Source organism: Xyrauchen texanus, chromosome 1 (genome assembly GCF_025860055.1).
Source record: "Xyrauchen texanus isolate HMW12.3.18 chromosome 1, RBS_HiC_50CHRs, whole genome shotgun sequence".
Taxonomy (NCBI): domain Eukaryota; kingdom Metazoa; phylum Chordata; class Actinopteri; order Cypriniformes; family Catostomidae; genus Xyrauchen; species Xyrauchen texanus.
In genome coordinates, this window is record NC_068276.1 from 5,689,182 (window position 1) to 5,711,662 (window position 22,481).

At 42.8% G+C, this 22,481-nt stretch overlaps 1 pseudogene; it reads right to left on the reverse strand.

The window, feature by feature from the left end:
• LOC127625960 (phospholipid-transporting ATPase ABCA1-like) overlaps positions 1–22,481 on the reverse strand; it is a 99,401-nt pseudogene that overhangs the window by 14,042 nt on the left and 62,878 nt on the right.

Here is a 22,481-nt window from a genome sequence, read left to right on the forward strand (position 1 = left end):
CAGGAGGGCCATCTTCTGGGAGAGGGCACTTAGCTCGACTGATTCTAGCGGCTCAAAGGGGGTTCTCTGAAGGCCCTTAAGGACCACAGAGATATCCCATGAGGGGAACAGGCATGGCCTGGGAGGATTCATCCTCCCAGACTTCCCTAGGGACTTACCGTCCACTGCGTCGTGGTGGGCCGCTATAGTGGCTACATACATTTTTAAGGTGGAGGGGGACAGCCGCCCCTCAAGCTTTTCCTGCAGGAATGAGAGCTCTGAACCGACTGCGCACCTCGGTGGGTCTTCAGATCGGGAAGAACACCATTTTGCGAACAGATGCCACTTTAGAGCGTAAAGCTTTCTGGTAGAGGGAGCTCTGGCTTGGCTGATTGTGTATATGACAGCTGTTGGTAGGCAACATAGATCTTCCACATCCCATCCAGGGGTCAGATGTGGAGGTTCCAGAGGTCTGGGCACGGATACCAGAGGGTACCCCGTCCCTGAGAAAGAAGGAATTTCCTCAGGGGAATTTGCCAGGGAGGTTATGTCACGAGAAGCATAAGATCCGAGAACCAAGTCCGAGTGGGCCAGTAAGGGGCCACTAGAGTGACTTGTTCCTCGTCTTCCCTGACCTTAAACAGCAGCTGTGCAAGTAGGCTCACTGGGGAAATGTGTACTTGCGCAGCCCCCGGGGCCAGCTGTGAACCAGCGCATCTGTCCCGAGGGGACTTGCTTCCAACCTGAGGGAGTACCAGAGCAAGCAATGTTAATTCTTTTGGGAAGCGAACAGGTCTACCTTTGCTTTGGCATATTGAGCTGCCCAGGATATGAGTGGCATGCAGCGACCTCAGTCATTGCTAACTCCAAAGGAGGAGATAGCGGGCGAGTTGTGACATGTGATGAGCACACACTCCGCCTTGGAGATTTATGTACGCTGCCGTTGCGGTGCTGTCTGAACGGATCAAGATGTGATTGCCTCGGAACAGTGGGAGAAACCTCCGCAAGGCAAGAAATACAGCCAGCAACTCTAGACAGTTGATGTGACAATGTAATCGCGGGCCTGTCCAGGAACCTGCCTGTCGTTCCTGGACCATGAGTTTGGCCATAGCCTATTTGAGTTCCCGTGCTGCGACCTTCGTGCTGCGATCTTCTCGGAGGGGAGTACTGGGCGATCCCTCCAGGTTGCCACGTTTTGTGGGAGCAGGTGCACCGCAACTGCTTTGTCTACTTGGGGGACCTCCGTGTACACTCCAAGACTTCGTCATCTCGTCATGCACTTCCGGGAAGAAAGAAACCGAGGGTGTGAGCGGCACCCTGATCCTAGGAACCAATCATCTAGCCATAATGCCATATGTTTTCGTGAGGAAGAGAGAAGAGCCGCAGCAGCAAACTCACCCGTGAGAGATGATTGCGATAGGATTGCCCAGAATATCTGCTTCATCCATGTGATGAGTAGACAGAATGATAGTACATCCTGAAACACACACACACACACACACACACACACACACACACACACATACATTCAACAAACACATATTCTGTGTATTTGGTTTTGTGAAAATCCTCAAAGTTTAGTTTGAAATGTGGATTTCTGAGGGTCTCGTTCTCTTTTGAATCGGATACAATGTGTTCAACAAGCGGGTGCTGTGAAAAACAGGAAGTTCTATATATAGATGCTTTTACGCACTGAAATGTGTGCGTACTCCTTGCTCACAAGTATGTGTGGTGCTCAGATCTTTGTGGAAAGTTTCCTCACTTTAGTATTTGCCGGAGTTGTCGTGAAGCCAGACACCCGTGGGGTTCTGCATTATTTTTGCTCTGTCTCTGTGACGAGGCAGTGGGAGTTCAAAGTGTTTGTCCTTTGAGTTGACAAGACCAGAAATATCAAGAAATATCATGTGTCTGCACATTCCAAAGGCAGCACACTGTAAAAATGTGAGAGTAAGGCAGAAATACTTATGTTTATCTTGAGCTTCTGTGATGTTGGACCCTGTATAGCAGATATCTGGAGGTAATCGGTGTCTGTTCACTAAAAAACTCTGAAAGGTTCAAAGAACCGCTAGTGTATTTAGTAATACGAACACAAACACACCCTAAACACAGTGTAAAATCAGATGGATCTGTGTCAACACACTCCTTCAGCTGTGACAATCAGCTCCAGGAAATAAACAGCACTAGAGATAAATGGTACATTCAGTGCAGTGTAAAAGCGAATACATATTTATTTATTTTTTATTTTTTATAGTATTGATTGGTGAGAGTGCAGACTGATCTTATATTGAAATTGGAAACAGTAGGTTGACTTTTTGGTCAGTGCTTACCAAAATATGAAACACTGCCCCCAGTGGCCAAAGCGTTAAGTGCTGTTGGTCATTTGGGCCTATGTTAGGTCAATTTTCTGGGTGAAATGTCCACAGAGGGGTGCTAGAGGTAAGTTGTGAAGTGAGTTTTATTCAAATAACAATGTAAACTTGACTGAAATTTTTATTCAACAAAAACATGCACTCAAATTGTCTTCTGTGGAAATAGCCCAACATTTAGTAGCCGGCTACTTCTTGTAAGTGTGTCTTATAATTGTCTATCAGTCTCTTATATCGACTAGGAGAAATGTTTGCCCATTCCCCATGCAGATTTCTGTAACCATGTTTTATCGGAGGGTTTTCTTCAACAGAAGACTCAACAGCATCTTAATTAGATTGAGACTTTGATTTGACCAATCCAAAACCCTCAGTTTCTTTCTTTCGAGCTGTTTCTTTGTGGATTTGCTTTAATGTTTTAGGGCACTATCATTTTTAAAGACTTACATTGCAGCTTTAACTTTTTACAGTTGGCCTCGCATTCACCTCAAGACTCTTTGGTATAACATGAAATTCATATTTGACATTATGCAATATGATGGGCCCTGAAGAAGCAAAGCAACCCAAAACAGGATGATGGGCGTCCTGCTTCACAGTAGGAATTAGGTTATTTTTTGTCTCAAATGAAGTGTTAGATTTTCGACAAACATGAAGTTTGGAACTTAGCCAAGCAACTCTGCATTGTTCCAGAAGTCCTGATCCTCATGTAGGTGTTGGATGGCAAATGTCAATCTGGCCATGACATTAATTTTCGAGAGCAAAAGGCTTCTTAAAGTTGTGATAAATGTAGGGGGTGTACTAACTTTTCAACACAAGAAATATGTAGAGACACACGATATGCAATTTTAGGGCTAATACCGATAACTGATCATTCACAGCTCATTGTAACATATACCGATAATTTTACTGTTTGCGTTTTGAATTTTAAAAATGGAGCTGATGACAAATTAATTAAAGCTAATGACCTGAAGCAAAATGTGTCATTTAAAAACTTAGAATCTGGATTTTCACATTTCAATCTGGATATCTATATGTATCTTTGTAATATATTATATGAATATGAAAATATCCATTTTAATTGGATGCTCTTACTTTTTCACACTACTGTAGATAGATGGATAGAAAGATGAATAGATTAAAAAAATTAAAAAAAATTAAAGAAATTATTATTATTAATTATTATTATTATTATTATAAGCAATCTTTAAGTTTAGTACTCCATGTGGACATGAACCATTAGATAAATGGAAACACTTCAGCACAGTGAAAACTTTTTTTCTATTTTTTATTTGTGACAATAAATATTCCACATGGAATTTGTAATTATATATTTTAAATACAAATAAGTCCTGCAGATCTCAGGGGATTGAAATGCCATATGCCGCTCATTTTAACTACATTGTTTGTTTAATTAGCGAGTAGCTGATGATTATTTGATTAGTGGAAGGCGATTACAGTCTGATTAAAAATTTAGGAAAATGAAATGATGTGTGCTCCTGCAGTTCAGTATTATGAGAGTGGTCTTTACTTCATAAACGCACATATTGAAAAATGAGTTTATAGTAGTTTATTATGTAGTGTTTATACTGTAGTCTGCATTGTGAAGTGCTGTAGTGTTTAAGGCTACAATATTGTACATAGTCTATAGTATAGGGGTGTCCAAACTATGATTCACAGGCCATCTGTGGTCTGCTGACTGTTCTGGTGCAGCCTACGAGACATTTTAGAAATTCAACAGAATTTGGCCGCTTTTAAAAAATAAGGATTGGTATCGGGTTAGAGCCTGTACTTATGTACTCATTTAAATGTCCTGATAGCATAGGTCATACTCCGAAGTAGAGTTGCTATTACGTGGGCGGTCACACAGTTTGTTCTAAGGTGCTCTACTGTGTATAGTCTGTAGTGTTTAGAGTGCTGTATTGTTTATAGTCTGTAGTGTTTAGGGTGCTGTATTGTTTATAGTCTGTAGTGTTTAGAGTGCTGTATTGTCAAATCAAATCAAATCACTTTATTGTCACACTACCATGTACACAAGTGCAACAGTAGGTGAAATTCTTGTGTGCAGTTACGAGCAACATAGCAGTCATGACAGTGACGAGACATATACCAATTACAATAAACAACATACTTACACAACACAATTTACATATCAAATGTACACATACTTACACAACACAATAATTATATACAATGCACAGTAAACAATACACACAATATACAATAAGTGGGAGTATATGAAATATATATAAGTAGTTGAATTGAGGACAATATGTTGACAGTCCAGTGTGAGATTATAGATTATAAAGTGCAGTGCTAATTATTGATCCTGATAGATCAAGTGTTCAACAGTCTGACTGCTTAGGGGAAGAAGCTGTCATGTAGTCGGCTGGTGCGGGTCCTGATGCTGCGATACCGCCTGCCTGATGGTAGCAGTGAGAACAGACCATGACTCAGGTGGCTGGAGTCTCTGATGATCCTCCGAGCTTTTTTCACACACCGCCTTGTGTATATGTCCTGGAGGGAGGGAAGCTCACCTCCGATGATGTTTCTGGCAGTTCGCACCACCCTTTGCAGGGCTTTGCAGTGCTTTGCAGTTGTGGGCGGTGCTATTACCGTACCAGGCGGTGATGCAGCCAGTCAGGATGCTCTCTACAGTGCTGGTGTAGAACCGTGTGAGGATGTGGTGGTTCATTCCAAACTTCCTCAGCCGTCTCAGAAGAAGACGCGCTGGTGAGCCTTCTTCACAACGGCCTCAGTGTGGAAGGACCATGTGAGTTCCTCAGTAATGTGGACACCGAGGAACTTGAAACTGCTGACTCTCTCCACCGGTGCCCCATTAATGGTGATGGGGCTGTGTACTCTGTCTTTTCTCCTGAAGTCCACTACAAGCTCCTTGGTTTTTCTGACGTTGAGGGAGAGGTTGTGCTCCTGACACCAGCGTGTCAGAGTGTGCACCTCCTCTCTGTAGGCTCTTTCATCATTGTCAGTGATCAGACCTACCACCGTCGTATCGTCAGCAAATTTAATGATGGTATTGGAGCTATGTGTTGCCACACAGTCATGTGTGTATAGTGAATACAGGAGTGGGCTGAGAACACAGCCCTGCGGGGCTCCAGTGTTGAGGGTCAGTGATGAGGAGGTGTTGCTGCCCATTCTAACCACCTGACGTCTGCCTGACAGGAAATCCAGGATCCAGCTGCACAGTGAGCTGTTTAAGCCCAGAGCCCGGAGTTTCATATCAAGCTTGGAGGGCACTATGGTGTTGAATGCTGAGCTGTAGTCTACAAACAGCATTCTCACATATGTGTTCCTTTTTTCCAGATGGGAGAGAGCAGTGTGTAGTGTAGAGAGCAGTGTGTAGTGTAGTTTATAGTCTGTAGTGTTTAGAGTGCTGTATTTTTTATAGTCTGTAGTGTTTAGGGTGCTGTAGTATTAAGGGTGTTGTAGTGTTTATATTTTGTAATGTGTAGGCTGCTGTAGTGTTTATAGTCTGTAGTGTTTATGGTGCTGTAGTATTAAGGGTGTTGTAGTGTTTATAGTCTGTAGTGTTTAGGCTGCTGTAGCATTTATAGTCTGTAGTGTTTAGTGTGCTGTAGTACTAAGGGTGTCATAGTGTTTATATTATGTAGTGTTTAGGCTGCTGTAGTGTTTATAGTCTGTAGTGTTTAGGGTTCTGTAGTATTAAGGATGTTGTAGTGTGTATATTCTGTAGTGTTTAGGCTGCTGTAGTGTTTATAGTCTGTAGTGTTTACAATGCTGTAGTGTTTATAGTCTGTAGTGTTTATGGTGCTGTATTATAAAGGGTGTTGTAGTGTTTATATTCTGTAGTGTTTAGGCTGCTGTAGCATTTATAGTCTGTAGTGTTTAGTGTGCTGTATTATAAAGGGTGTCATAGTGTTTATATTATGTAGTGTTTAGGCTGCTGTAGTGTTTATAGTCTGTAGTGTTTAGGGTTCTGTAGTATTAAGGATGTTGTAGTGTGTATATTCTGTAGTGTTTAGGCTGCTGTAGTGTTTATAGTCTGTAGTGTTTACGATGCTGTAGTGTTTATAGTCTGTAGTGTTTACGATGCTGTAGTGTTTATAGTCTGTAGTATTTATGGTGCTGTATTATAAAGGGTGTTGTAGTGTTTATATTCTGTAGTGTTTAGGCTACTGTAGTGTTTATAGTCTGTAGTGTTTATAGTCTGTAGTATTTAGGGTACTGTAGTATTACGGGTGTTGTAGTGTTTAAGCTGCTGTAGTGTTTATAGTCTGTAGTGTTTATAGTGCTTATCTGTCTTGTTCACACGGGACATCTTTCATCCGCACTATTTATTATTATATTGTTGGTCTATGTGCATTAATGAGAGTTAAACAGATTTTGGGGAATCTCACTGGTTTTGAGCATCAAATGCTGTGTTTTAAGGACGTTGTATCAAATTAAAACATTCCATCTCGAGATGCATTCTTCATGCTTCATTTAGCTGTCAAGAACATGTGTGAGTTGCACTCATTCTGTGGCTGTGCTGCTTGTGAAGTTTTTTGAGGCACACTTACTCCCCCCTGCTGACATGGCTTGTAAAAACTCAATGTACTTCAAGTTTGAATTGTTCAGATGGTAGGAACATTCTCTTTATTGCATATTGTAGCATATGCACAGCCTACTAACTTGTTTACAGTACAAACACATGACAAATCAATTAGAGTATATAAAACTTTCTGTTGAAAGCTTAAAGGGATAAACACTATATTGTGTTAAAAGCAGCGATCTTGCTTTTAACACAATGTGTGTGTGTGCGTGTGTGTGTGTGTGTGTGTGTGTGTGTGTGTACCACTCTGGTCCTCCAGTGCTTTAAACAGGTCTGGTTCTGCCTCTGAACCCACTGGAGTTCCACACCAGTGTGAAGAAGTAAAGGTAAAATACCATGGATTTGGAAGACCATACTTCCCTGAGGAAAAAGGAATATAATAATTTAAACACACACATGGGTGGGTAAAACACACACAAAAGGGGTGATATCATGCACTTTTGATGCATTTCCCCCCTTGAAGTCCACTTATAATGTTAATCAAGTTTTCTTGCTCTAAAAAGTCATAATTAGCTTGTCATGCCCATTTTCCACCCTATCTCAGACCCATAGTATCTTTTTTGCCACTGTTCCTCTAAGACTTTTATGCTGCATGTAAATTAACTTTGCAATGAAGAGCTAACCTGTTAGCATATAAAAACGGTTAACAACGGCCCTGCCAGCTTGCTGAATATTTCATATGTGTTGTGGGGTATATTATACAATTATATGTTAAAAAAATAGCACACCCAAAAATGTAAATCTCATTCATTATGTATTCACCTTATTGTCCATATTTGATTTTGGCGCTGTAAACAGGAGTAGATCAATTATTTGATTTTAGTTGAATGACTATAATGTCAATGGTTTCATTACACATGAGATCATATGGCTTCAGATGTAGGGTCTGTTCCAAAACCTAGGAGTGTGCTCCGGAGGCAGCCTTTTTAGACATCGTAGGTGGTCTCCCGATGCAAAGGCTGTTCCATTATGCTGCCTCCTATTAAGATATCTCTGTGGCATGGGGGGCGTGGTCACGTGTCTGTCTGCGGGAGAGGGAGAGTGGTAAGGCTCGTTACCTGGCTCATAATATAGTGATGATGGCAGAGGGAGACCTAAAAGGCACGTCAGAGCATCAGAGAGGAGAGAGTGACCTGAAAGCACAACAGCCACGTACTGAGAGAGTTTTATTATTTGAAGTGCTGTCTTTTATTTAAGAACGTTGACTGACCTTGAATCTACTTCATTTTCCCCTGACTCCACCATTGCCCATGAACTAAGATCTATTACAATCTCGTTTTGGCCAAATTCTAAGGTAGCATCGTACTTTATGTATCCTTCCCAGGGTAGGTGATCCCAGAATGGACCGTGATGAACTTGGTGGAAAAAGAATCCAAGATGGCGGACGAAGTGAGAGAAATTTCAAGTCCTATTGATTACTTTTACTGTAGCCTAATCTCATGAATAATACGTAACTGTTGCAACTTATTTGGAAAATTATATTGCGTGGTTAATATCGCATATTATGGCGGTTTCATGGTGAAATATCCACTGCATGGCACTAAAAGCATATAAAGTGTTCTCCCAAACAGATGAGGTTTTTATAGTTAATGCTATATTGAGTTTGAAATAACCAACCCAACCTCCCTACCCTAATCCTTAAACCTAAACATGACGGATAGTGTCAGACCAGTACTTGTGAGATGAAAACGCAATTGCTGAAGCAACCACTTATGGTTTGTCATGGTGGTGCTTCTATGACACTTTTTTGCATTCTCTTCTGGCCTCGTACCCTGTTCCTTCATGGTTCAAGTTGAGCTACTGCGCAACTTGATCGCACTTGAATAAGCTTGTAAATGTAGTTGGCTATGTAATGCAAAAGTCAAAGCATTCTGATGTCATAAGACAGCATTGAGTGAGTAACAGGGCAAGAAGAACTGCACTCATAATATTTGTGAAATAATAGTCAAATAAATGTATTGATTTAGCGCCCACTAGGAGCGATACATACAACGAACCATGTAAAACTAATTTTGCAAAACTTTTGGGAAAGTATCGTGATTCTATTCATTTTTGGAGCTTGACAGCCCAGTGTCACTATACATTTCCATTATATGGTGAAAAGTTGTGTGAAGATCTATCATTTTGGCATTTTGTGTTAATGCCAACGGCATAAATTTTGCCAAAGGTGTGTATTTTTGGGTGAGTTTTGATATTTCAACCTCAGTTCCTATTACATTTTACATTCTGACAAGCATTTTTTACAGCTTAGTTTCTGTATGAAAAGATAGAGTAGATCTGGATGGACTGGGAAGTTGAGTTCTGAAATGTCAAAAGAACTAGTAGACCCTGTTTTCCATTAAATCACCCCCTTTAAAAGAGCTCCTTTTAGCATTTTCTTAGTGGACTTATGTTATTGATCTTGTTTGTTTGTCTGGGAAGACATTCTCAATATACCAGGCGAGTATCCAGTAAATAAGAGCGTCGAAGAGCATCATGAAGATAGAAACGACGAAGGAGCAGCGGTCATTCTCCAGTGGACTGATACGGATGTTGCTCCACTGAATTCCGATGCCTTGCTCTTCGTAATGGGAGAAATTCTCACAGCTGTACCCAAATGCCACACACGACAGCAGACTCTGGGAGGGAGACGGAGAGGTCAGCGATAGGTCTACGCCCTCCTCCAGTCATTCATATGAATATTAACCTTCCCCTCCTTTCCTCTCGTCTCCTCTACTCACTCTTATCCTCTTCTATCCTATTTGTCTATGTCCTCCTATCTGACCCATCATTAATATAAATGTAAATTTTTCTCCCCCCGTGTATATTTACTCTGATATGAATATAAGATCAAAACAACAGCACCAGGGTGCATTGTGTGTTTGTGGGAAGGACAGTATTGCTCACAATAATGGTTCTGCAGGCCAATTCATCTAGTCTAGACAGCGACGTCTGAATGCCAACACACACACACACACACACACACACACACACACACACACACACACACACACACACGCACAGCATCTTCTCTGATAAGAGAAAGACATCCACACGCTGCTGAATAGAGAGAATCTTCTCGCGTGAGATAAAGGTCACGTTGATTGGTCACAATGACGGAAGTGCAGCTGTAAGTCATTTAGTGTGTCCTGCTTTCTCTTTCTCAAAGGGCAAAAGCACTCTTTCATCTCTCTTCTCTTTAGGTGTGGGGTCATATCTATCATTCTCTCTCTCACTAATGTTTGTGCCCACGGCAGATAAATGAGGTTCAAGGATTGTGCTCACCAGAGGAGATCTGAAACTTTTGAACAATCTGATCTTCAGATGATGAACCTAAGCACTTGATTCAAATGGCTTAAGCTCCTCTCCTTCTCTCTGGTTCTAAACATATTCTCAAGGGTGGTGTACGCAGATGGGAATCTTAAGGTCAATGTTTTGTGTTGAAGATTCAAAAGAACCAAATCAAAAGACACAGGTCTACACAAGTCTCAATAGGGGCTTTTCCACTGTACGGTACAACTCGACTGGACTCGACTCGGCTCGCTTTTTTGAGGTTTCCACTGAGGATAGTACCTGGTACCTGATACTTTTTTTAGTACCACCTCGGTCGAGGTTCCAAGCGAGCCGAGACAATACTAAATGTGACGTCAAAATCCTGCAGATCACTGATTGGTCAGATAGAATTGTCACTACCAGCAACACTGGAGTTCCGACAAGCGACATCAACCTGCTAGTTTTAAAGTTGGCTACAGCGATAACAGTATCATTTGTTTACGCGACTTTAGAATTGTGAAAAAATAAATGGCTGTACAGACGGTCCAATCTTTAGCGATGAGCGAAACAAAAATGTGTCTATCAGGAAGTATCTCAGCTGTTGGCCGCACACGGCTACCACCGGACCTTCCAACAGTGTAGGGAAAAGTGAAAAAAAAACTTGTGATTACAGAACCATCAAGGAAAAGTGGAAGTGGTTCGGCCAAATGGACGCTATCTAAACTGGCGAGCAATGGAGAGGGAGTGTGTCCTGAACCTCGATGGAGGATGGTATGTTTTGTTACATTAACTCTATACTCTGCTTGAAATATTCACTTTATTTAGTTGACCAGCTACTGAATGCTTGCTTCTAAAACAACCAGGCCAATTTAACTGTTACACTTGTGTAAAATCACCATGCAACAACTGCTTTCTGCAGCACAATGAGCTAGTAGCTAACAGCTAGCGGATGTGTTATTGTTTTGATCAGTTTGTGTCGCGTTTAAGATGATGTCAGAGCAAATATGACGATCATCCTATGATCCCACCCACGTTGAGGAGCACTAATCTGCAGTGGAAATGCAAGCTCAGAAAAGTAAAGCGAGTAGAGTTGAGGCGAGTCGAACCGTAACGTGAAGACGAAAAGTGCCAAATGTATGTTTTGCACTGCAGATTGAAAAGAACCAGCTCATAAGAGATATCCGTTTGGGAATCTAACTCCACTTTTTTGTTGATTTGTTGATATAAAAGAGCCGGCTCCTAATAGTCATTCATTCGGGAATCAGACTCACACATATGTCTTCACTGTTACTGGTGAACCTGCAGCAAACCATTGGCGACAATGGACAATTTGCCGCAAGTTTACTGCAAAGTGCATTGCGCATTTGCGGCAAGTTGGCGCCAAATTTGTCATGACCTCTCATTTTTTGTAAGGGTTATTTAATGGCAGTGCTGCAGTGGCACTGAATTGTAGCGAAGGAATCACTGTCAGAGTATTTTAGGATGGTGTTCTGTCCGCATCTGTGGAAGAATTTACGCTCAAACACTCGGTTCAGTTAATAGAACTGATAGTCCTAAAAATCATACAATTCTCCTTTTTTTGTTTTTTCATCTAACCGGTTCTAAACAAGAACATGTTCTTGGTTCCCAACCCTTGCGGTGTGTTGAATGACTCACCGTGGCGAGTTAAGCGCCAAAGCCCAGGGCATCCCTCCAGGCATAGCAGAGCACATGAGGCAGCTAGAGCAGGAAGTAGATGAGGCCCCCCACAGGAGGATGCCAGGTTTGCCCAAGAGAAAAATACACTGATGGAAAAGCACTGCATGACAGTGGTCATGCAGAAGACCAGGAGGAAGACCCAAATGAGGGGCCACTGTTTCACAGAATCTTTCCATACTGAGAAAAAGAAAGATAGAGAGGACAATAGAAAGATGTAGGAGCCACATTCTTCATTTCATCTGTTGTCAAGCAGTTGAAAAGGCACATGATGGATTCGTCTACAGAGCGTGAAGACATTAATTCGAGCCATCGGCCGTAGCAGCGTGAAAGCGTTTTGGAGCTTTTAATAAATGTAGAGTTTGTGTTACCATGAATGCATCACTAACCAACAACCTGATCATTACAAAACACAACGGCAGACATTTCAAGCTGTGCTCATCTGAATGATTACATGTGTCAAATGCAGTGAAAGAAAGAGAGTTGATTAAAAGTCACATTTTGTGATTGAATAAGTGGTAAGCACCCTGAATCTGGTGGAAAGAGGTAAACAAATCATGTTTGTGTGTGCTGTGAAATGTGTTCAATGGGTCAGTTCGCCCAAAAATGACATCAGTTTATCACCATCATGTCATTCCTAACTATTCCTTTTACTATCAGAAATTCAACATGTTAGTGCATCTTTTTGTCCTCACAGACTCATGCTGCCTACATCAGATTGGCCATTTCACAAACACTGCATGACTTTTCCTTCATTCGATTGTCACTCTAAAGCAACGGTCCCCTAACTGAGCAGAAAACATACCCAATTGTAAATTAACCTGTTTGGCCAGGCTACTTGTTACATTGCTATTTTCATAATTGCCACACGTTAATTTTGTATGTCTTCATTTAAATTAAATGTGCACAAAATAATAATATAACAATAATATTTGGTTATCTGGATATCTATAATTAATAAGTATAGATAAACCTATCCTCAATTATTCTCAAACATGCACAAATGTCTGCAACCCGAATCTGACTGGACCTGAAAAAAGCATCCGGTTTCAGACTGGGTTGGGTTTTTAATAAAATGGGAATTTTTTTTATTACCAATAGTCTAGATATTTTGAATTTACTATATATTTAATATATATAATATTGACCGCAGTAGCGGATCTAGCTTGTGTTGACACATTCAACACACCCCCAAAGTGGTTGACTGGGGGGGTTGGGTTTTTACGCCGCCTCGTGCTGCCCCCCAACAGACACGCCCACCCCCACCCCGCCCGCAAGATGCCGCCATGTGTGATTGCCCATGTCGCCCATGCCTAAATCCGCCACTGATTGACTGAGGAGTACAGTGCTGATGGCCCAGCTCAGTCAGTAGGTGGAGCCCTTCAATCCAATCATCCTCATCGTCTCATTCAGATGCACCTCCTTCTCCTGAACCACACCCTTGACTCTCAGTGCTACAGAGAAGATCCATGCTAATGTCTTGTAGAGAGGTTGGGAGCACGTCAGAGACTGCAGGGACCTATGATTGCACACAAAATACATTTACTTACTGCAATCTTTCATTCAATGGTTGCACTGCAGATCCACACAAATTAGAGATCACATGGGAGACACACAATATACAATTCTGAACACATTCTGGAGTATTAAGACCATCCAGTTACACACACAACTGTAAAACACAACCAAACATTTTCACACCGTTAAGTGTTATCAAGCACACTCAGTCACACACCATACATTCAAGCTGATTTCTTCCCAAGCAGACTCTGTCCTCCTCCTACAGGACCTGTCAGCAGCCTTCGACAGCTTTTATCTCTACACTTTAGACGTCACAGGAACTGGTTTTGAGTCACAGTTAGATTCTTCAGGGTCTCTTTGTCACATTACTAACTGGGATACCACAAGGTTCAGTGCTTGGCCCCCTTCTCTTCTAAATATACAGACACACAACTTAACTTCTTATTCCAACTCAAAGTAGCTGCATGGATCTTGATTTTCCTTGTTGGCATCTTACACTGGATGCAAGGATACCACCTCAAGCTTATCATAGCAAAAACAGAGCAACACACGTTCCTTGCCAGCCAAGCAATTCCGCACAAATTCCCCATTCTATTAGGGTTGTTAATGATTGTGTAAATTGTGGGATGGTGTAAGTATATGTTGAAATTAACATTAACTAAAATTAACATATGCTGTAAAAGAAGTTAATTCATGTTAATGTTGTTAACTATTGTTAACAAATGGAACCTTATTGTATATTATTACCCCATTAGCTGACTTACTGTGTCTTTTAACCAATTAAAACAGTCGAAATGATAAGCTGATCTAAATGAAGAAGCACACTGTAATGCACTTTGTCAAATTGTTTAATCAGCTCAAACTAATGCGATTACCACAGTCCTCCATCAATTTACACCATGCTGCTAATTATTTCATTTTTAATGCTGCACTAATCTGCCGATTCCCAACATACTCTGTCCATTTTACAATGAAAAAGGAAGTGATGAAACGGTTGACTGTCTGTTCATTTTGAAACTGTGTGATTTTATTATTTGTAATCAATAAACATGAACAAAGTTATACATTTAAATAATAACAATAAAAACATGAAAGAAAAAACTATGGAAACAGGTTTTCAAGTTGCAGGACTACTGCAAATTTAGCCTGAATTAATCTAGCTAGTTAGTTTAGGAACAACTACACATATGTTTCATAAATATCTCATAATATTAGTTTGAAGCATTTTCTTACAATTATGTTGGTAATAGGGCTGAATGTTTAAGCTATCCATGCAATTGCTGGGTTTCCATCCAAAATGTTTCCCATTTAAGTGCTTTTCTAGAAATTTGACTTAAGAAAATACGAATTGTTGCGTTTCCTGAGGGAGCCGCCTCGTCATAATGGAGCAGCTGAATTACTTCTACCTGCCTTGGGGACAATTTTATTTGTAAGATTGGAGCAAGTATCTAATTTTATTAAATGCAGCCACAAAACACTGCAGAATAAGTGTAACATCTGATATAATGTGTGCTGAAATGGCTGCGATGGCCAGAATCCGCCAGTCTCCGCATCCCTGAGAGCACCCGCTCTCAAAACTGGCGAATTGTGAGGACCCACTTTATCGACCAGCTGTGGATTAAACACTTCCGAATAACAAGCGTCATGTTCCAAGAATTGTGTGCCGGTCGGACCTTTCGGTGGGCCAGTCACATCAAGCTATCTCACACTCAAAACACACTCACGAATGGTCAAAACAAATCATCGCTTGCCAATAAACCGTTTCCATCACCAAACAAAATGCAATCATTTACTTGTTTTCCCACCATGCTGTTGAAAGGGTCCAAATGATTTAACTTCTTGAGTGTCCCAGTTTTAAGGTTTCATTATTTAATAGGGAATAATCATGCAGTAACAGGGTTGTTCATTAAATTTAGGACATTATAAATATAATTTTCCCCTCTGTTGTTCTTATAATGCTCTAAAAACAGTAATGGGACACTAAAGTCCACCTTGTTCATGGAAGGTGGCAAAAGCATCTCAATCGGTCTATAATTGGGCCACTGCCTAAATGCAACCAACATGAAAATCACTTCCTGAACCAAACTCAAAATTTCTGCTAAAAGCTGTGGAAGCAACAAAAATGTTTTTAAAGCACTTTAAAATGGTGACGGAGAGGCAGCAAGTGATACAGATAACAGCTCATGAACAATGTGATATCGTGCATAACACATTAGCATAATCACCCAATTTAGAGAAATCAAAGTTCAACCAGTTTATGCTTAATTTGCTTTCATTTTGGTATAATTATTTCACTGTAATTACTTCCACTGTGATCACAAGCATCAAAACCACAAAGCACTTTGACTTTCTGAATGTGCAACCTCTCAACACAAATACTTTTCTCTGCTGATAAAGAGTTATTGTGCCATTTAACCTTACATATGAGCTTTTCAAACTATTTACACTGGTGGCCAAAAGTTTGGAATAATGTACAGATTTTGCTGATACAGAAGGTAACAAGTACTTTAATTCACCAAAGTCCCATTCAAATAACCACAATGTATAGTCAGGACATTACTGATGTTAAAAACAGCATCACTATTGGAAAAAAATCCTTTTTGACCAAATCTAGACAGGCCCAATTTCCAGCACCCATCAATCCAACACCTTATCCTTCAATAATCATGATAAATTTGGTACTAGAAAATAGATGGAAATTCAATAATGGTATTGAGTTGTCACAGTATGCAACAAACTGACATGTCTTAAGGTCAATATTACGTCAAAAATGGCAAAAAAGAAACAGCTTTCCCTATAAACTCATCAGTATATCATTGTTCCCTTTACAAAAATCTTCACTACGATGTTGCGCTGCTAAGCGCTACGGGGAACAGCTTTAGCTGTGAGCCGAGCTGAATAATGTGTAGAACACGTCAATGAACATTGACCGGAATTTATAGCCTCGGCTGATGTAATCATTAGATGCCAGGCTATAAATGGATACGTCACACCAGGTGTCATCAGAAACTCTTTTTTCAGAGCGATTCTGTTTCTGTGTGTTTCACGCACCCTGTCAAAACTTTCTTTCCTCTGTTAGGAGATAGAATCAGTTAGGCAGTGTGCAGTGAACGTTGTTCTATTTTTCTCTTCTGTTTAGAAAATATTATATATATATATTTCTAAAAAAAAAAAAAAAAAAAAGAGAGAATGACTGAAAGCTGCAAGCGGTGCGTGTTCCCTCTTCTCGCCTCTATAGCTGAAGATGGCACACATCAGTTTTTGCTGTTTGTTTGGGGGTAAGAACACGCTGCTCGCGTTGCAGCAGGGCGGTGCGAGCACTGCGATTTGCTTTAACAGGCAGAGTGCGTCGTGCTCGCCTCGCTTGCTTCCGGGAGTCAGCACTCACGAAAAGATCGTTCGTGGGGCTCGTGCATGGATTCGGCTGAGGAGCAAGAGACGGGTTGAACCCTTTCTCTCACTCTCTCCCCAAACCCAGCTGGTCCTTCACCAGATCTTGAAGCGCGTTCCGACGCTTCTTCGGATCATGAGGTGGATCGCGACTCTCTTCCCGCCTCCAAGCTTTCCGTCCGCGATAAAAAATCTACGGAGGAATTGCTCGATGTTGTTACTCGTGCGGTTGCCAGATTGGACTGGCCACGCGAAAAAGAGACCCCCAAACGCTCCAAATTAGGGGATAGATTTTATCTTCCAGTCTAAGAAAGGGAAGGCCTCATGGGTCCCTTCCCTTTCTTTGATAACCTCCATGAAGAGCTTTTTCGCTCATGGAGAACCCCTAAAAAAAAAAAAATATATATATATATATATATATATATTTTCTTCCCGTGTTCACATACCCTCGACGTCATTATATTCGACTATCATGGGTGCTGAGGCATGGGGGTATTCAGTGATGCCGCCGGTCGAAGAGACGCTTGCGGGCTATCTCTCGCCGGGCTTGGCATCGTCACTTAAGAAGCCCTCTCTCCCCTCAAAGCCTTGTAGGACAACCTCCACTTTAGTGGGATGGGCTTATCAAGCAGCAGGTCAGGCTGGTGCTACTCTGCACACTATGCTGTTTTTCAGGCGTACCAGGCTGACCTCCTGGACGACCTGAGTGAGGGTTCTGCGCTTGACGAGCAAGCCTCAGACCCACCTCGGTCCTGACTGAAGGAAGGCTCAAAAGCAAAGCGTGGCGAGTCGTGCTCCTCCTCCCAGGGATTGGGGACAGTCTCAGCCCTCGCCAGCCCCGAAGCAAGACCTCAGGACTATAAATTCTAGTAAGAGAAAACCCTGACGGTCTTATGCCTAGATTAGGGGTAGCTCCCTCGGACGGGCGCGTGCTTCACTTCACCCCTCCGGTACCCCCTCGAGCCCCTCCATTCCCACCACCTCTTGGTGTTTCGGGTTGCAGAGGATTCCGTCAAAATTGGGTGTTTTCGCTGTTCCTGCATTTTATTCAGGACGCTAAACACCGACAACCCTCAACAGGAAGTGTTAAAATATAATACCCATCTCAGAGACCCTGGCAGCGTGGAAAATTCTACCGGATATAATCTTTTCTGTGGGTCTTATAAGGGCGTCAGGATTTAATTCTCTCGCCGCTTTTCCGTGTTTCAACGGTGTGTTCTCACTACCGTAAACCGGATTTCTTTTTTTTTTGTAAACAAAAAAGAAAAAAGAACTCAATCTCCTGGTTATAGGGGCCATGGTATGTGTTCCCCTTCCAGAGAGAGAGTTAGGTTATTACACTAAATACTTCCCGTTTCCCATGGAGGGTGAGGGGTGGCATCTGGCTTAGATCTTAAAGCTTGAACTACCCGTGGGTGTTCAAGTCCAAGATGATGCCTGTCAAGACGGTGGTGTCTCAAGCCCTACAACTCGTTTGGCTGGTCACCATCAATCTTATGACGCACTTCTATACTTCATTTAGAAGTTCTGCCACAACATGGAAGGTTCCCGAGGTTCACTTCCGGGGGTGAAGTCTTCCAGGGTCAGGTTCTTTCACTCAGCCTAGCCCTTTTTACCCGCACATTCACAATGCATGATGTAGCGCGCTGGCTCCTTGCGACACCGGGGCATCTGCATTCTGAATTACGTAGACGACTGGCTGATCCTAGCGCAGTTCCAGGAACTGGCAGTTCAGCACAGGGACATCATCTTAGCTCATCTGTTTCTCTGGGGTTGAGGCTCAATGCCAAGAAAAGTGTCCTCTCTCCCACTCAGATCACTATCGGGGCATCGTATGGAGTTCAATCACAATGCGGGCACAACTGTCTCCCGCTAGGATTGAGTTCATTCAGATCACCCTGAGCAAAGTCAGGCTAGGTCAAGGTTGCACTGTTATCAGTATCAACGATTTCCAGGTCTCAGGGCGAACGCATCCACGGTGATCCCTCTGGACCTTCTGCTCATGAGACCGTTTTTGTTGTGGCCAAAAGCCAGGGGATTTCTTCCAAGGGCCAAAACCCCTGGGCTAAATAGGGTTACGCGCCTCAGGCTTCGCTCCCTTTCTATGTGGTTCAGACCCGGTTTTCTGCCTTGGGTCCCACTCTAGGTGCGTCTTGTTGTCGCAGACTGCTAACGACAGACGCCTCCCTGACGGGCGGGTAGCGGCCTTAAGTGGTCATCCAGCTTAAGGGGATAGGAGGGCCGCCAGCTCGGTTGTCACAGTCACTGTCTCGGGTTGATGGCTGTATTTCTGGCCCTGAAATACCTCCTCCTAAGGCTGCCATGTCTTGGTGCTGGTGGACAATACAGCGGTAGCCTCTTACATAAATCTTCAAGGAGACCCACGCTTTTGTCAGCTGTATTTCTGACACGCCGGATTCTCCTTAGGGCCCAGGGTAAGCTCCTGTCACTCAGGTCAGTTATATCCCTGGATGCCCGTGATACTGGGAGCAGATTTACGGTCCAGACAGGAAATACCAATGGGGAGTTAAGAACTCCACCCTAAGGTAGTAGTTGCCCAGAGTTCGCCAGCAAGGGTTTTTGCCTCTTACTGATAGCACCGCGACTGGCCGAACAGGGCTTGGTTCTCGGAGCTAATCTCTTCCCTCGACGACTCGCCTTGGGCGATTCAACAGGAAGGATCTTCTATCTCAGGCACAGGGCAATATTTCATCCCTGCCCCGAATTGTGGAATCTTTCATGTTTGGCCCCTAAGGGTACCAACTGAGGGACACAGGGCTTTCTCCTGAGGTTATCGAGACCTTTTTAAATGCCAGGCTTTTTCCACTTGGAACAAGTTTGGGTGAGATCTTAGGGCAGAAGAGGACCTCTTCACCTCTATGGATAGCTCAATGTCTCCTCTACTTCTCCCTGAAATCACCCAGCCCCCTTGGGTCTGGACGTTAAGACACATACATGACCCAGAATGCGTCTGTATGTATTTCTTTCCCCAGTTTCTCTGCTCCCGGAGTCTTGGCGATGTTCACCAGCAAGGGTCTTGCCTCCTATTAATGGCTCGGCTGGCGAACAGGATATGTTTCTTGGAGCTAATTCCTCTCCTCGACGGCTCGCCTTGGGCGATTCCGAACAGGGAGGACCTTCTCATCCTTGGCCCGAATTGTGAAACCTTTCATGTCTGGCCCCTAAGGGTACCAAATGAGGTTCACAGGGTTTTCTCTTGAGATTATCAATACCATTTCAAGTGCTAGGGCTCCCTCCACTTGGAACTGATCTGGGTAGATTTTACAGGGCAGAAGAGGACCTCTTCGCCTCTGTTGATAGCGCAATGTCTCCTCTACTTCTCCCCGAGTCGCCCAGTTCCCCCTCCCTCCCCCTTGGGAGGAGCTGAATGTAGTAATGCAAACTTGCCTGCATACGTTTCCTTCTACTAAAGTTCTTATTACAGAACCATCTAACTGCCAGTTTGTTTCAGTTCTGGATTTTCTGTAGAAAGAACTGTCAGCGGGCACTTGCCTCGCCACTGCCAGGTTCTGTGTGGCCACTGCGGTTTCCCACGGCTTGGTGGGCGGGGTGCCCTCAAAGAGGCATCCTCATTATTGCCCGGGCCTACGAGGCGCGCGGTCAAGCTTTGCCAGTAGGTTTCAGGGTGCACTCTACCAGAGGGCTCTCCTCCTCTAAAACCTTGGATAGAGGTCTCCCTCTGCAGCAAGTTTGTGATGCGGCAGGTTGTCCTCTCCGCACACATTCATTAGATTTTTATAGTTTGGATGTTGTGCACTCCGGGCTCTTATGCCCTTTTTTTATGACAAGTTTGTGGTGCGATAGGGTTCCATTCGCACACATTCATCGAACTTTATGGGTTTGATGCTTTGCTACTCCGGGCTCTTATGCCCTTGAGTCGACATCTCAGCTCATGCCTGAACAAGTTTGTGATGCGGCAAGCTTGTCCTCTCCGCTCACATTCATCAGTTTTTATGACAAGTTTGTGTTGCAATAGGGTTCTCTTCGCACACATTCATCGAACTTTATGGGCTAGATGCTTTGCTACTCCGGACTCTTATGTCCTTGAGTCGACATCTCAGCCCATCCCTAAACAAGTTTGTGATGCGGCAGGTTGTCCTCTCCGCACACATTCATTGGACTTTTTTAGTTTGGATGTTCTGCACTCTGGGCTCTTATGCCCTTGAGTCGACATCTCAGCTCATACCTGAACAAGTTTGTGATGCGGCAGGCTGGTCCTCTCCGCTCACATTCATCAGTTTTTATGACAAGTTTGTGTGGCGATAGGGTTCTCTTCGCACACATTCATCGAACTTTATGGGTTAGATGCTTTGCTACTCCGGGCTCTTATGCCCTTGAGTCGACATCTCAGCTCATGTCTGAACAAGTTTGTGATGCGGCAGGCTGGTCCTCTCCGCACACATTCATCAAAATTGAATGGTTTAGATGTTTATGCTACTCCGGGCTCTTATGCCCTTGAGTCGACATCTGAAGCTCATGTCTGAGACCTCTCACGTTTTTGTGAGTACACTGCACAACCGTAGGGGTCCGGACAGCCCCAAGTGCGGCGGCATGGGTATTGCGTTCCCCGTAGCGCTTAGCAGCGCAACATCGTAGTGAAGCTTTTTGTAAAGGGAACGGAAAAAGCGGAACGAGATGCTGCGCTGCTTTGCCGCACTGGGACGTCCCAGGACTGCTCTTCAAAAAGAAGTATCTGATGACACCTGGTGACGTATCCATTTATAGCCTGGCCTCAGGTGCATCTAATGATTACATTAGCCGAGGCTATAAATTACGGTCAATGTTCATTGACGTGTTCCACACATTATTCAGCTCGGCTCACAGCTAAAGCTGTTCCCCATAGCGCTTAGCAGCGCAACATCTCGTTCCGCTTTTTTCAGGGAACAAGGTTTACACATGTAACCCGAGACGTTTTGAGGAATGAAGGTTATACAATGCTTGAAATGGCCAAAAAACTGAAGATTTCAAACAAAGGTGTACAATACAGTCTTCAAAGTGAAAATACAACTGGCTCTAACAAGGACAGAAAGAGATGTGGAAGTCCAGACATACAACTAAACAAGAGGATAAGTACATCAGAGTCTCTAGTTTGAGAAATAGACGCCTCACATGTCCTCAGCTGACAGCTTCATTGAATTCTACCTGCTAAACATCCGTTTTATGTACAACAGTAAAGAGAAGACTCAGGAGTGCAGGACTTATGGGAAGAATTACAAAGAAAAAGGCACTTTAGGTTTGAGTGGGCAAAGAAACACAGACATTGGACAACAGATAATTGGAAAAGAGTGTTATGGATCTTAACTCCATTGAGCGTTCGTGGAATCAGATAGAGTGTAAAGTGTGTGAGAAGTGCTCGACAAGACAGCCACATCTATGGCAAGTGCTACAGGAAGTGTGGGGTGAAATGTCACCAAAATATCTGGACAAACTGACAGCAAGAATAGCAAGAATCTGCAAAGCTCTCATTGCTGCACGTGGAGGATTTTTTGATGAAAACTCTTTGAAGTAGTTTAAGAAGTTCGGAAAATGTTTTTTTTTCAAATTGTAATAGTTATTTTTCACATAATTAATTTCCTGACTATACATTGTGATCAGTTGAATGCCACTTTGATGAATAAAATTAATACTTTTTTCCATAAGTGCAAAATCTTTACATTATTCCAAATTTGTTTTGTGCATTGGATACAGGA